Below are 12966 nucleotides of genomic sequence, written 5' to 3' on the forward strand. Positions count from 1 at the left end.
CAGTCTGGAATGGGGAGAGAAATTGCGAGCAAAGTACTTTCCTCCTCAAATTGGCGAGATAATGCATCTGCTACACTGTTGTCTTTCTCTTTCTTGTAAATGATCTCATAATCATATCCCAGCATTTTGGCTAACCATTTATTTTGTTGTGGGGAGGATAGGCGTTGCTCCAAAAAATATTTAAGACTGTGATGATCTGTGCGGATTTGGAAACGTCGCCCCAATAAGTAAGGTCGCCAGGTCTCGACTGCATGTAAGATGGCCATCATTTCCTTCTCGTAGGTAGATTGGCCCAGATTCCTCCCACTGAGTTGTTGGCTTGTGAAGGCCAATGGTCGCCCTTCCTGCATTAAGACCGCCCCAATACCTGTACCCGAAGCATCACATTCAATGACAAAGGATTTGGTGAAGTCAGGTAGTGCTAAGACTGGAGTGGAACACATGGCGTTTTTGAGAGCAGTAAATGCCTGTTATGCTTCCTCGTTCCAGAAGAAGGAATTTTTCTTTAGGAGTTGAGTGAGGGGCTTCGCTATGCGGCCATAGTTGCGGACAAATTTACGATAATAGCCTGTAAGACCCAAAAATCCTCTCAAGCTCTTCAAGGTCTTAGGTTGAGGCCATTCTTGCATTGCCTGGATCTTTTTGGGGTCCACCTTGACACCTTCACGCCCCACAATGTGGCCCAAATACTCAACTTCTTCCATGCCAAACGAACACTTAGACATCTTGACAAATAATTTATGCTTGCGGAGCAGTTGCAAGAGTAGATCTACATGCTGAAGATGTGCCGCCCAAGTGCCACTATAGATGAGGATGTCATCGAAGAAGACAAGGACAAATATTCTGAGATATGGTTTGAGAATATGATTCATAAGGCTCTTAAAAGTAGAGGGGGCATTACAGAGACCAAATGGCATGACCAGGAACTCATAATGGCCTTCATGAGTTCTGAAAGCCGTCTTGGGAATGTCGACTTCCTTCATGTGAATTTGGTGGTAGCCTGAGCGAAAATCCAACTTAGTGAAGAATTGAGCCCCATTGAGTTCGTCCAGCAAATCGTCAACCACCGGGATGGGAAATTTATCTTTGACTGTCAACTTATTGAGGGCCTGGAAGTCGGGACACATCCGCCACTCCCCATCTTTCTTGAGGACCATGACCACTGGGGATGAATAAGGACTAATGCTGGGACGAATGACACCTGCTTCCAACAATTCCTTGATGATTTTTTCTATTTCATTCTTTTGGGTGAACGAATATCTGTATGGCCCACATTTGGGGGTTGGGCCCCTGGAACCAAGGTGATGCTATGATCATGTTCCCCTCGCGAGGGTGGAAGCTCATGAGGCTTGTCAAAGACCGTCCGATGGTTATTTAAAATCTGTTGCATCTCAGGATGAATTGGCGGAGACAGGGTTTCGACTACCTGGATGGCATTAAATTGAGCGACCACTCCATGATGGCCCTTTTTTAACAATTTTTCCATCCTATGCGAGCTGATGATAGAGGGGGCTCCCGCCTGGAGTCCACGAAGGGCATGTGTGGAGTTGTTCTGCTTAAAACTCATATATAACTCCTGGAAATCCATTGTGATTGGCCCAAGAGTGCGGAGCCATTCAGCGCCTAGGACAATGTCGCAACCCCCCATGTGTATGGCAAACATGTGGGTTTTCAACTGATAATCCCCCATTTGAAGTTTGACATTTTCACAGCGGCCTTCACATTTCATTGTGCCCCCATCTGCAATTTGGACTTGGAAATTAGAGACTACCCGTACAAAACAATGCACTGCTTCTGCGATTTTTTGATGGATGAAATTATGGGTACTTCCACTATCAATCAAGACTACTATTGGGCGATGTTTAAGAAAACCCCTGATTTTGAGAGTTTGAGGGGAAGAAATTCCTACCAACGCATTTAGCGAAATAACTGGTTCGTTAGATATAATCTCCTTTTGGTTGTCTTCTTCGATCACCTCTGGTTCCTCAAGTGGTGGATCTTCCTCGGTGGAGCTGTAGTCAGTGGCAATGCATCTCAGGATGAATTGGCGGAGACAGGGTTTCGACTACCTGGATGGCATTAAATTGAGCGACCACTCCATGATGGCCCTTTTTTAACAATTTTTCCATCCTATGCGAGCTGATGATAGAGGGGGCTCCTGCCTGGAGTCCACGAAGGGTATGTGTGGAGTTGTTCTGCTTAAAACTCATATATAACTCCTGGAAATCCATTGTGATTGGCCCAAGAGTGCGGAGCCATTCAGCGCCTAGGTCAATGTCGCAACCCCCCATGTGTATGGCAAACATGTGGGTTTTCAACTGATAATCCCCCATTTGAAGATTGACATTTTCACAGCGGCCTTCACATTTCATTGTGCCCCCATCTGCAATTTGGACTTGGAAATTAGAGACTACCCGTACAAAACAATGCACTGCTTCTGCGATTTTTTGATGGATGAAATTATGGGTACTTCCACTATCAATCAAGACTACTACTGGGCGATGTTTAAGAAAACCCCTGATTTTGAGAGTTTGAGGGGAAGAAATTCCTACCAACGCATTTAGCAAAATAACTGGTTCGTTAGATATAATCTCTTTTTGGTTGTCTTCTTCGATCGCCTCCGGTTCCTCAAGTGGTGGATCTTCCTCGGTGGAGCTGTAGTCAGTGGCATCTATTTGAAAAAACTTGGGCTCCTTGCATTTATGACCTGGGGAATATTTTTCATCACAGTAGTAACATAGTCCTTGCTTCCTTCTTTCAGCCATTTCCGCAGGTGACACCTTTTGAATCTTAAGTGTTTGAGTCGTGTTGGGAGCCGGTGGGGGACGACCTTTAGCGGGGAAATTGGGGCGGCTGTATTGGGCTGCTAATGCCCGTTCCACCTTACGAGCTACCTGGCAAGCCTCTGTCCACGTGGGAGGTTGGTGGAGTAGAACTTGAGCTTTGATGGCTTCTTTAAGACCGCTGATAAAACATTCCGTGTAGAATTCATCTGTGAGACCCTTAGTGCGGAAGGCTAAGGCTTCAAAAGCGGTAATATATTCATCCACTGTACCCGTCTGTCGGAGCTTAGTGAGACGCCCCAAAAAAGAGTCTTCCTGTTCAAAGCGATTTCGAAGAGCTTTGGTAAATTGGTCCCAATTCTGAAAAGGTCCATTGCAACGTTGATACCATTCCCCCCATTGCCATCGTTCATTGTCCAGGTACATGGTCCCTACCATAAGCTTAGTCCAATCATCTAGGATATGATTCAATTTGAAATACTGCTCCATTTGTGCTAGCCATACGGACGTGTGAGAACCGTCAAATTTATGCATATCCAACTTGGGAGGTCGCTGACTGAGTGGTGGATGGGTGTGCCAGACGTGAGGAGCGTGGCTCAACTCACCCTCATGGTATTCATGGCCATTATACGCCTCCTCGTGGGCTGGTTCCTTGCCCTTCGAGAGTGCTTCCTGTACCTGGAGACTTAGTCCGCTAATCTCACGTTGGAGGGAGCTCATATTTGCTTCAAGTTTGTCCAGTCTTTCATTGGCCATCGCTTGAGCTCTAGTTTCTACCATACACCAACTTGATGAAAAAATTGGGACCGCCTAAAAATTTTGACTAATAAATTGAATGGTACCACCTTGCTCAGCTCGTCGTCCTGATGCTGATGGGCTAGATCACCAATAAGCGCCTCGGAAGATCTCAGACTTTTTTTTTTTTTTTTGGAAAACTCCTAACGGAGTTTTACTCCTTGATCAATACTGCAGTCGCCAAATCCTCAAAATGTCAATGCTGCCAAAAGTCCTGCGAAAAGTATACCCCGGTATAGGAACCCTTCACAACAACTCCGATCTGGTGGATCTGAGAGATCTGAATGGTGGAACAACTGCTGCTGCGGATCTGATGGAGCTGCGGGACTGATGTCTGCTGCTGCGGCACGTCTTTGCACACGCGGATCTGGAATAGATGATGTGTGATCCCCCGATAGAAAAGGGAACTATGGTCTAGAGGAGTGTCAGGTGCTATAGATCGCAATATACATAAGGGTCTGACAGTAGTACTCGGCCCAATGTTTCAGGGCTCTAACTAAGGAGGATCGACCGTACCCTTAGCCGTACAACCCGACTACCCTATCGTACGGGCGAGTAATCTCTCCGAGTGCTGTTCTCGGTGTACTGTAGCCACAAGACGGCCGAAGGTTTATCTATGGCGAGGTTTCAAGGGAGCCTAGGGGGCTTCCTATATACCCAGAGGGTACGTGGAAGACAGTCCGTGCGCGGTTCTGTCTAATGCGCTACTACTCGAAGGGGTACCCACAGGGGTTACAAGGGAGTCCAACAGACGTGACCACCTCTTGTATTTCCCGCGTGCATGCCTCCCCAAATCCGCAGGTTTATGCGCTTAACGACAGATCCCGTGGTTTAAAGACGCCGGAACACGTCTCTAGCCAAAAAAAAATTTGCTAAAAATTGGAGATCCCATCGAGCCCTGGAAAGTGCTCTGATACCACTTGTTATGCTCTTAACCTGCAAAATAATACCCAAACACAGAATATGCGAAGAAAAGATACCCAGAACACATAATAGCAATGATTTTATTATTCAGAGAGCAATGTTCACATGCCTCTTCGAGGGGGCAACCTCCAATAGAGCAGAGCTCGATTACAAAAACAAGACACAATGCCCCTCGCAGGGAGTCTCTATCATTTATATATGACTCATACATGCAATACCACGGGCCAATACCGTGGGTTTTATTAATACCATCTATCTAATACTACGGCCCATTTGCAACTAACTGTGGTCTCGTCATTAATTGCGGGTTAACCACTTACAAATATTAATATGGGCTTTATTGACTCTTGACTATGACGTGATCCCATGACATAAATAAGGGGGTTAGGGTGGGACCCTAACACAAATAAAGTCAAACTGACCAGTAACCAAACCCAAGTCAAACCTGGTCAAACAGAGATAAATTCATCGTCCTGAAATTTCAGGACTCCTGGAATTTTGGCCTCCTACAATTTCGACCTCCTGCAATTTCGACCTTCTGCCCAAAACCTCAGTCCGCTGCCTCAAAGAACTCCCACGTGTGAACTAAAGATAAGAAGTGATCTGAATTAGTTTCCCAAATGGAGAGGTCAAATACCAATTTATAATGTTTTGAGGATGCCCCAAAAGGTGTGACTCTTTGGCTAAGCCGACCTATATTTTTTGGGGCTAACTTGACTTTCGAAGACAATTTCAAAACTCAAAATTTAAATTTTCTTCTTTTATTTGGAGCCAACTTGAAACCAATTTTTCATTTTTCATTTTCTTTTATTTTGTGGGTAAATATAATTTACGAATACCGACCATAGCTAACAAATTTCAACATTAAACATCAAGTTATTATGCCATTCTCACAATTAATTGTACCACTATTACTAATAGTAAGTGCATAATCATATGCAACAAATATCTTCACTTTTTTGGCCTCACTTAAGGAAGAAAAGAGAAAAGTATCCTTAGACATGTATGTGAACAACCATAGTCCACTACACATTCATGATAATAAGTATGAGCATGTAATGCTTGAGAAGAATAAATAAAAAAGATATGAGTGCCATCACCTTCATTTTCTTGAAAGCATCATTGTTGTTTTCCTTCAAGCCTCTTAATCGTCTCCCCAAGGTCAATAGTCTTCTTCCAACATGTCTTCTCAAAATGCCTTAGTTTGCCACACTAACAAGTCTTCTCATTCTTAACTTTCTTGGCCAACTATTCACAATCACTTCCATGCTTTCTTCTACTAATTTGAACTTCATGATGCTTATCATGCTCTATACCATGGCTTCTTTCCCAATTCCCATCTCAACCTCTTTCTCTATAATTTTGTTGACCCTTTCCCTTTAATGAAATGAGCTTTACTACATATTGCTAAACTTTCCTTTCATCAAACAATTTTTCCCATGCCCTAATTAACAAAGAGAAAAATGAGGAAAAGGTAATATCCTTACATCTTGTTTCTATGAAGCTTGATTAACTAGGAATGTGGAACAAAAATGTTGTTTTCAAATTCATCGAGGTCAATTCAATTAGTTGTCAAAGTATTTTCCACCTTTACCCAGTCTCAATTGTAGCTCCTTTACATGAGCTAGATAATCCTATCAAAACAAAAAGGTTCAAGAGAGATCAATTCTTCTCAAGTTTCATAACATGGCTTTTATCACCCTTGTCAAACACCATCTTCAACTTCTTCGATACTCCCATAATCCTATTGAAACAAAAAGGTTCAAGAGAGATCAATTCTTTCTAAAGTTTCATAACTTGAGTTTCAACGACCTTGTCAAACATCATCTTCAACTTCTTCCATGCTTCCTTCGAGCTATGGATCTCATTGTACAAAACCAAATCTCCCTTGAGATGTAGGTCGTCATAGCACATCTAGCTTCACCCTTCTTCCCATTGACCATGAACTTCTTTCAACTTTAGTCTCATGGACAACAACTTCTATAAATTGTCATAGTACTTTGCTCTTCGATAATGTCTCCACAACTTGTGCCCACATGCCATAGTTGTGCCCATCAAGCGTTGCAAGCTATTGTGCTTCAAACCCATAATACTCTTGTTATACCTTGATCCAAAACCCTACAACTCCAAAGACAAGTTGATTCTTTCCAAAAATCCAACTTCTCAAGAGCACATATATATGTTGGAAATACTAAGAGGGGGGTGAATCAGTATTTCTTACTTCAATTAGTATTTTTAACTTTTCAAAGCATTAAACATTATTAGCATTAGTTAAACATAAACAGTATTTAACACCATTCAACAATGCACAAAATCAAGGCAGTAGACACCAGAGATATTAAGTGGAAACCCTTCCGAAAGAAAAACAACCAAACGATTCTTAATATTTGTCTTCAATAAGTACATCAATAAGAAGCTTCAACTTCCATCATTTTCAGCTACAACTGAGGGAGGCTCCAACCCCCTGTTTTACAAGTTACAACCTGACAGAAGCGCCAACACCCTGTTTACCAGCTAGTACTAGAAGGACGGTCCAACACCCAGGTTTCTAGGCTCCAACACCTCGTTTACCATTTGCTACTAGATGGACACTCCAATGCCCTGCACAGGCTCCAACCTACCCTAGCACCACCCTGTTGCCCTAAAATGTTCTCAGGCTCTAACCTGAAAGAGACTCCACTCTCCTACCTTGCACCATCCTGCCACCCTGATCAGCCGGAAAACCATGTTTCACAATTTTCAAATTGGATCCACTTATGTTCAAAATAAATACAAAACAAACTGCGATATAATTCCTGCTCAATCTACTTCTACTCAATTTGTATGGCAAACCCTGGATGCTAAACAATTCATCTCGTTCAATCTCAATACCAAATCTAACTGTTGCATAACATTGCTACACTCTCACTACCATTGTTGCTGATGTCAAGGTCACCGTCATAGTCAAAGATCACTGCCATATAAGGTTACTACCAAGTTCACTATCATATCACAGATTATTATTATATAGGTCACTGTCACTTATCCAAAGCATTGTCATGAAGATCATTGTCACATCAAATATTACTATCATGTAATGTTCCTAAACAGGAATTTAAGTGATAAACCAATTAAACAAACAATGCAACAGTGGAAAATTAAAAACATTTAGCAAACACCCATGAAACACTGTAATACTGGAACTGTTGAGCCATATATTATGAAATATGAGAGTATCAGTACTGGAGTAGTGCACCTGGGTTTGTCTCAAGGACAAGCTGGACCAAACCTAGGTGGTAGAATAGCTGGAAAGATGGTTGTTTAGTTGCTGCTCTACTATGCTCTGTGTTTTCCCAGTAAATTGTTGATATGCTGACTTTGACCTACTGGAAAGTGCCCAAAAACTGCCCAGAAAATTCTTCCTTTTTAACCTTAGACTCCTTGGACAAAACCCAGAAAAACCCAGAAGGGAATTTCTTTGATTTTGACTTTGGATTTTCAGCCTCTTGGGAGCTGCTCTCCGGCTACATCTGCTGACTTTCAGCCTGCTGGAAAGTGCCCAAAAACTGCCCCAGAAAATTCTGCCCTTTTAGCCTTAGACTCCTTGGACAAAACCCAAAAAACCCAAAAGGGAATTTCTCTGATTTTGACTTTGGATTTTCGACCTCTTGGGAGCTGCTCTCCGGCAGCGGGCTACATCTGCTGACTTTCAACCTGCTGGAAAGTGCCGAAAAACTGCCCAGAAAATTCTGCCCTTTTAGCCTTAGACTCCTTGGACAAAACCCAGAAGGGAATTTCTCTAATTTTGACTTTGGATTTTCGGCCTCTTGGGAGCTACTCTCCAACTACTGCTGCCAAATTCAATTTGCAGGAAACAACCTGCAAATCCACCTGGAAACACCCCTCAAATGTTACTTTCCCCTGTACTATCTGATCCCTTGCTTCCTGGATGGTCCTTGGCCCTGATGGCTGCTCAATCAAGCCCCACGAATTTGCTGTTGGAGGCCACTGCGCAGTCTCTCTGCCCAGAAATGTATATTGTTGCGTGTACTGGCTGGCTGGCTGCAAAACACTGATAAAATACCCTCAATCCTCCACCTTCCTTGCTCCTGAAAACTCCCAACAAGTGAGGGGCCTCTTGGCTGGCTAAATCAACCTCTACGTATTTCTGGCTGCCCAGAAAACACGTAGTCCCTTCCTCTGCATGGTTGGCTGAGCTGTGAATCGCTGCTGGAAACTCCTGCAATCTCTGTGGAACAGCCTCCCTAGGGCGGGCACGGATGGTCCCCCAAAGTAGAGGTTGAATCTTCCCTGCGGAAGACTCGTGGCTAAACAGTGGGTAGACTCGCTAAGCAGCAGAGCGTACAAGAGTGAGTTTGTTTGTCAAATATTCATAATGAAAACAAAATGAGAGTTGATCTCTCTTTATAACTCTTTGGGCCCCCTTAGCCTCATGTGGGCCCCTCCATCTACCCATTCAATTTTCCCTCCAAGCATATCGAATGGCTAATTCAAACTCCTATGTGGGTGGCCCCCACATTCCACTAACAACTAAATAAAGTCGATTTGGCCCCTAAGTCCCTAAGTCGAAAGTGTGGGGCCCTCTTCCTTAGTCAAAAACGTGCAAAATTGTGTAGCAGCAACCTGTTACTAATGTGTTTGAGAAGGGACAAGACATATCAAGTCAAATGAAAGCCACTGTCACTGTGATGCATCATACATCACGAACATTGTTGCACAATATACATCAGGGTTACTTGCCATATACATTCAAATCACTATCAATGACATCACTGTCAAATATCAAAGTCACTGTTAGGGTCATAGTCATATATCAAAGATGCACTATTATCCAACAAGATCACTATTATATAGATCATAGTCATGCAGGCTCACCGATATACCAAGTTCATTCACTGCTACATCAAAGTTATTGTCAAACAACTCAAACCCTAGCAAGATATGTCGTATGCCTTGTGCAAACTACTTCTTGCATGATAAAGCTTTGGCTTTGCTTATAGCATTAGTATATCAATAGACATTCATTATATTATGCTTAAGTTACATCAGCTGATGGGATCAAAATTAACGAATCAAGCTCAAGTCTTTTGCTCTGCAACAATATATATCAGTACTATTGATAGCACAAATTCTGATCAACTGTGCATTGTCATCAACACTTTGCCTCTGACCATCTACACAGCATTAGCACATGCTCAAAATATTTCAACCATAATCAACTTGTCAATTAGAACCAGCAGCGATACTTTGACTAAGTATTGGACACACATTCAAGGTTCAGGACTGCTTCTTCGCATAGTCAATTTCAAATGCTGGAACAACCTCTGAAATTTTTTAGATCTGGAGCTATGGATTGCAATAAATCTTAGAACAGTCACTAATGAGGATTCTTCAAAGAGCTAAGCAAGAGGTCACTGTATCTTCCTTTTGCACTGTTAGTGAATCAAACCTTGGCAGTGAAGTTTTCACACTTAACGCATTTAGCACAGGATTGCTTGGCATCGAACATGCAATTAAGCAGGGCATCAAATCGCGTACTCAGTTTGTTGGTGTCGAAATACATAGGTGCACATTATGCTAACATCCATGATGTTTCTATTGAGTTGTCAATAACATCGCTCTTCCATATTAATGAACAATTTCAATATTTGAAACATTCCTAACAAACATTTTGCAAGCGATCATCTAGTTCTCACACACTTTGTCATGACTTGGATCCATGAACATCAACTGTTGTCCAAATTAGAGTAAGTGTGCAGACTTGTTCCAAATCTGAAAGATCTTGCTTCCAGATCTTAACTTCCTTCAGTTCTAAACATTTCCCTTTCCTTTGAGCCTTATTCTATTGATATCATCAGTATATGATTGTTTACTTTATTAGCAATTTGAGTGCACACGCTAAACATGTTGTTGAGTCTATGATGACAATTCCTCTCCATAATAGCAAGTACCCTTGTTCTTGTCAAACAGATTGAAGGCCATCTACTGCCACGAATTTCTTAAGGTTTTATTAACAAGAATATGGGTAGGGTAGAGATTTCAAAAAGACAGTGCAACCTTCAAGTTTGACCATCGAATCTCAAAGGTTAATACCATAACCTAGAACCCATGATCAACAAACTCATATATCCTTCTTTGAACAGCTTATTCTATTGCTCAAAAGATGTGCATGTGGTGAGAGAGATAGATTTCCAAAAGGCCGTGGAGAGTCAAATAATTAAAACGGCTCTGCTTCTTCAAATCTTCCTGCAAGAACATACTTAAACCCCAGCGAATACCCTTATCCAAGACAAAATATTTAAGCAAGTAGCCTTAAAAAATCCTACACAAATAGATCTTTGGTCAGCAAGATGTGCATCAGAGGAGAGGCCTCCACAGAGTTGTGTCAATCAGATTTTGAGATACCCAAATTAGCTTCAGAAAACTTGAAGTGACCTGTTGTTCTGCCCCATTCTTCAAGCCACCTGCAATGCAATTTCAACAAAACCCTATGCCAAGCACAAACAACAAACCAAAACCCTTTTCAAAGATGCAAAGCCTTTCATAATTCGATCTTCTTTGAAAACCCTTTCAGAAATTTGATCTTTATGGACTCCTGAGGGCGCAGGCAAAACAGAGACGAGATCTACTTCATTCGATACATTTGTGTGAGAGGGAGCCACTTACTTATAGTGCAATATGCCTCTTAGAAAGGCTGACTTCTACAAGGAGGGTAGAATCCAAAAATTAAATTTTAAATTTGAAGCCAAGATTTCCCTCCTAATTTTGGACCATATAAATTTAAATTTTGCTTTCCCTCAAAAATTAGACCAAGTCATTGACTTTTCTTCTAAGATTAAATTCTCCTTCAACCTTTTTTTCATAACAACATCTGCCATAGTCCAGTCAATGTAATGTTGCCACATCATTAACTTTTGGGGGTTTTGCCCACAAGTTGGGGGCATCAACTTCAAACAAGGATATCTCTCAAATCGTGAGGGCCCACGTGACGATCCACATACCGCTGGAATCGGTATGATGAGGAGAATCCAGTAAGGATGGTTGTGTGAGCAAATAAGCTGACCTTCACCCTCAAAAACCTTAATAAATGCACGGTCACAAGGGCTTTCCAAAGGCTTTGACCATTGGAGCTTCCAACTGATGACAAATATTAAGAGCATTCAGTACCAGAGGTTGGCATCAATGACAACACCATTCAACAATATATCCATAGTCTTCTCGCAATGTGACAACCTCCAAAACAGTGTAGATAATATCAGCAAAATATCGCCGAATAGCGTAAATATCGCGATATTTTCGGCGAGCCGAAATATCGCTGAGAAAATATCGCGATATTTTTGGCTCTCAAAAATATCGCGCAACGATATAAAATATCGCCGGGCGTGTTTTTCCGCGGCTACAAAAAGGAAAAATTGGTTTTCTTTTCTTCATTTTTGTTTCTGAGTGTTGGAGAAGGAAGGGAAAGAGTTTTGTGGTGCTTGTCAAGGAGGGTTTGAAGATCAAACAACGATTATCACCACCAATTAATATTTTTTTGTGGATCAAAGATTGAAGAATAGTGAGACAAATTTCATTTCTTCCATTAACAGGTATGTTCTTAAAAACCCCTATGTTAATGATTTTTTCATAAATTTAGGGTTATGCTTGCTTGCCTCTTTGCCTACCAACATTTTGTTTCTTTGTTTTTTTCCATTTGCTATGATTTTCATGCCCATGAACCAATGCAACGGTTTTCTCCATATTTGGACAGCAAGCTTCATTTTTTTTTTCAACCTTTTTATGCACCCTCTTATTGCCATTTTTCATTCACATTGCAAAATGCAAATAATGTAGTAATTTTTTTTTAATGAGGTGGTTATTACTTATTATTTTTTCATTTTGTGTTGGGGAGTTTATTGCCAATTTTTTGTTTTTTTTGTGCAAAAAGCCTTGGACCCATTTTGGGAGTATGGGGAGGCTGTTGGTGGGGCAAATCAGGCATATATATCATGCAACTTGTGTATACCATCTGGCTAGACTCTCTGCATATGATGCGGATGTAATGCCTTGTATGGTTTCTAGTGCAGAGGTTATACAAAAAGCTCGTGAAGCAATCGCTGAACAAGACAGAAAGAAAGCTGCTAAGGAGAGGCCAATGGTCTCAGATAGATAGCTGCTAGTTTTATTTGTTTTGCAACTTTTGCTACATGTAAGTTTATAACTCATGATGATGAAATACTTTTAAAGTTTTATATATTTGATGTTATTTTGTTTGAGTCCTTGATTGGACAATTATCACTATCAGGGATCAGCAAGATATGTGATGTTATTTTGTTTGAGTCCTTGATTGGACAATTATCAGGGATCAGCAGGATTTGGTATCGCCTTTGAAGTTTGATGTATCATTTCTATTTGGCATCATATATATCAATGCCTTCTTCATATTTATGTGCCAATGTTTTTAGTTCATGTTGTTATTGCTTTA

Source organism: Pinus tabuliformis, chromosome 5_1, assembly GCF_031772625.1.
Source record: "Pinus tabuliformis cultivar Carrire ecotype Pingquan chromosome 5_1, CPIR1, whole genome shotgun sequence".
Taxonomy (NCBI): Eukaryota; Viridiplantae; Streptophyta; class Pinopsida; order Pinales; family Pinaceae; genus Pinus; species Pinus tabuliformis.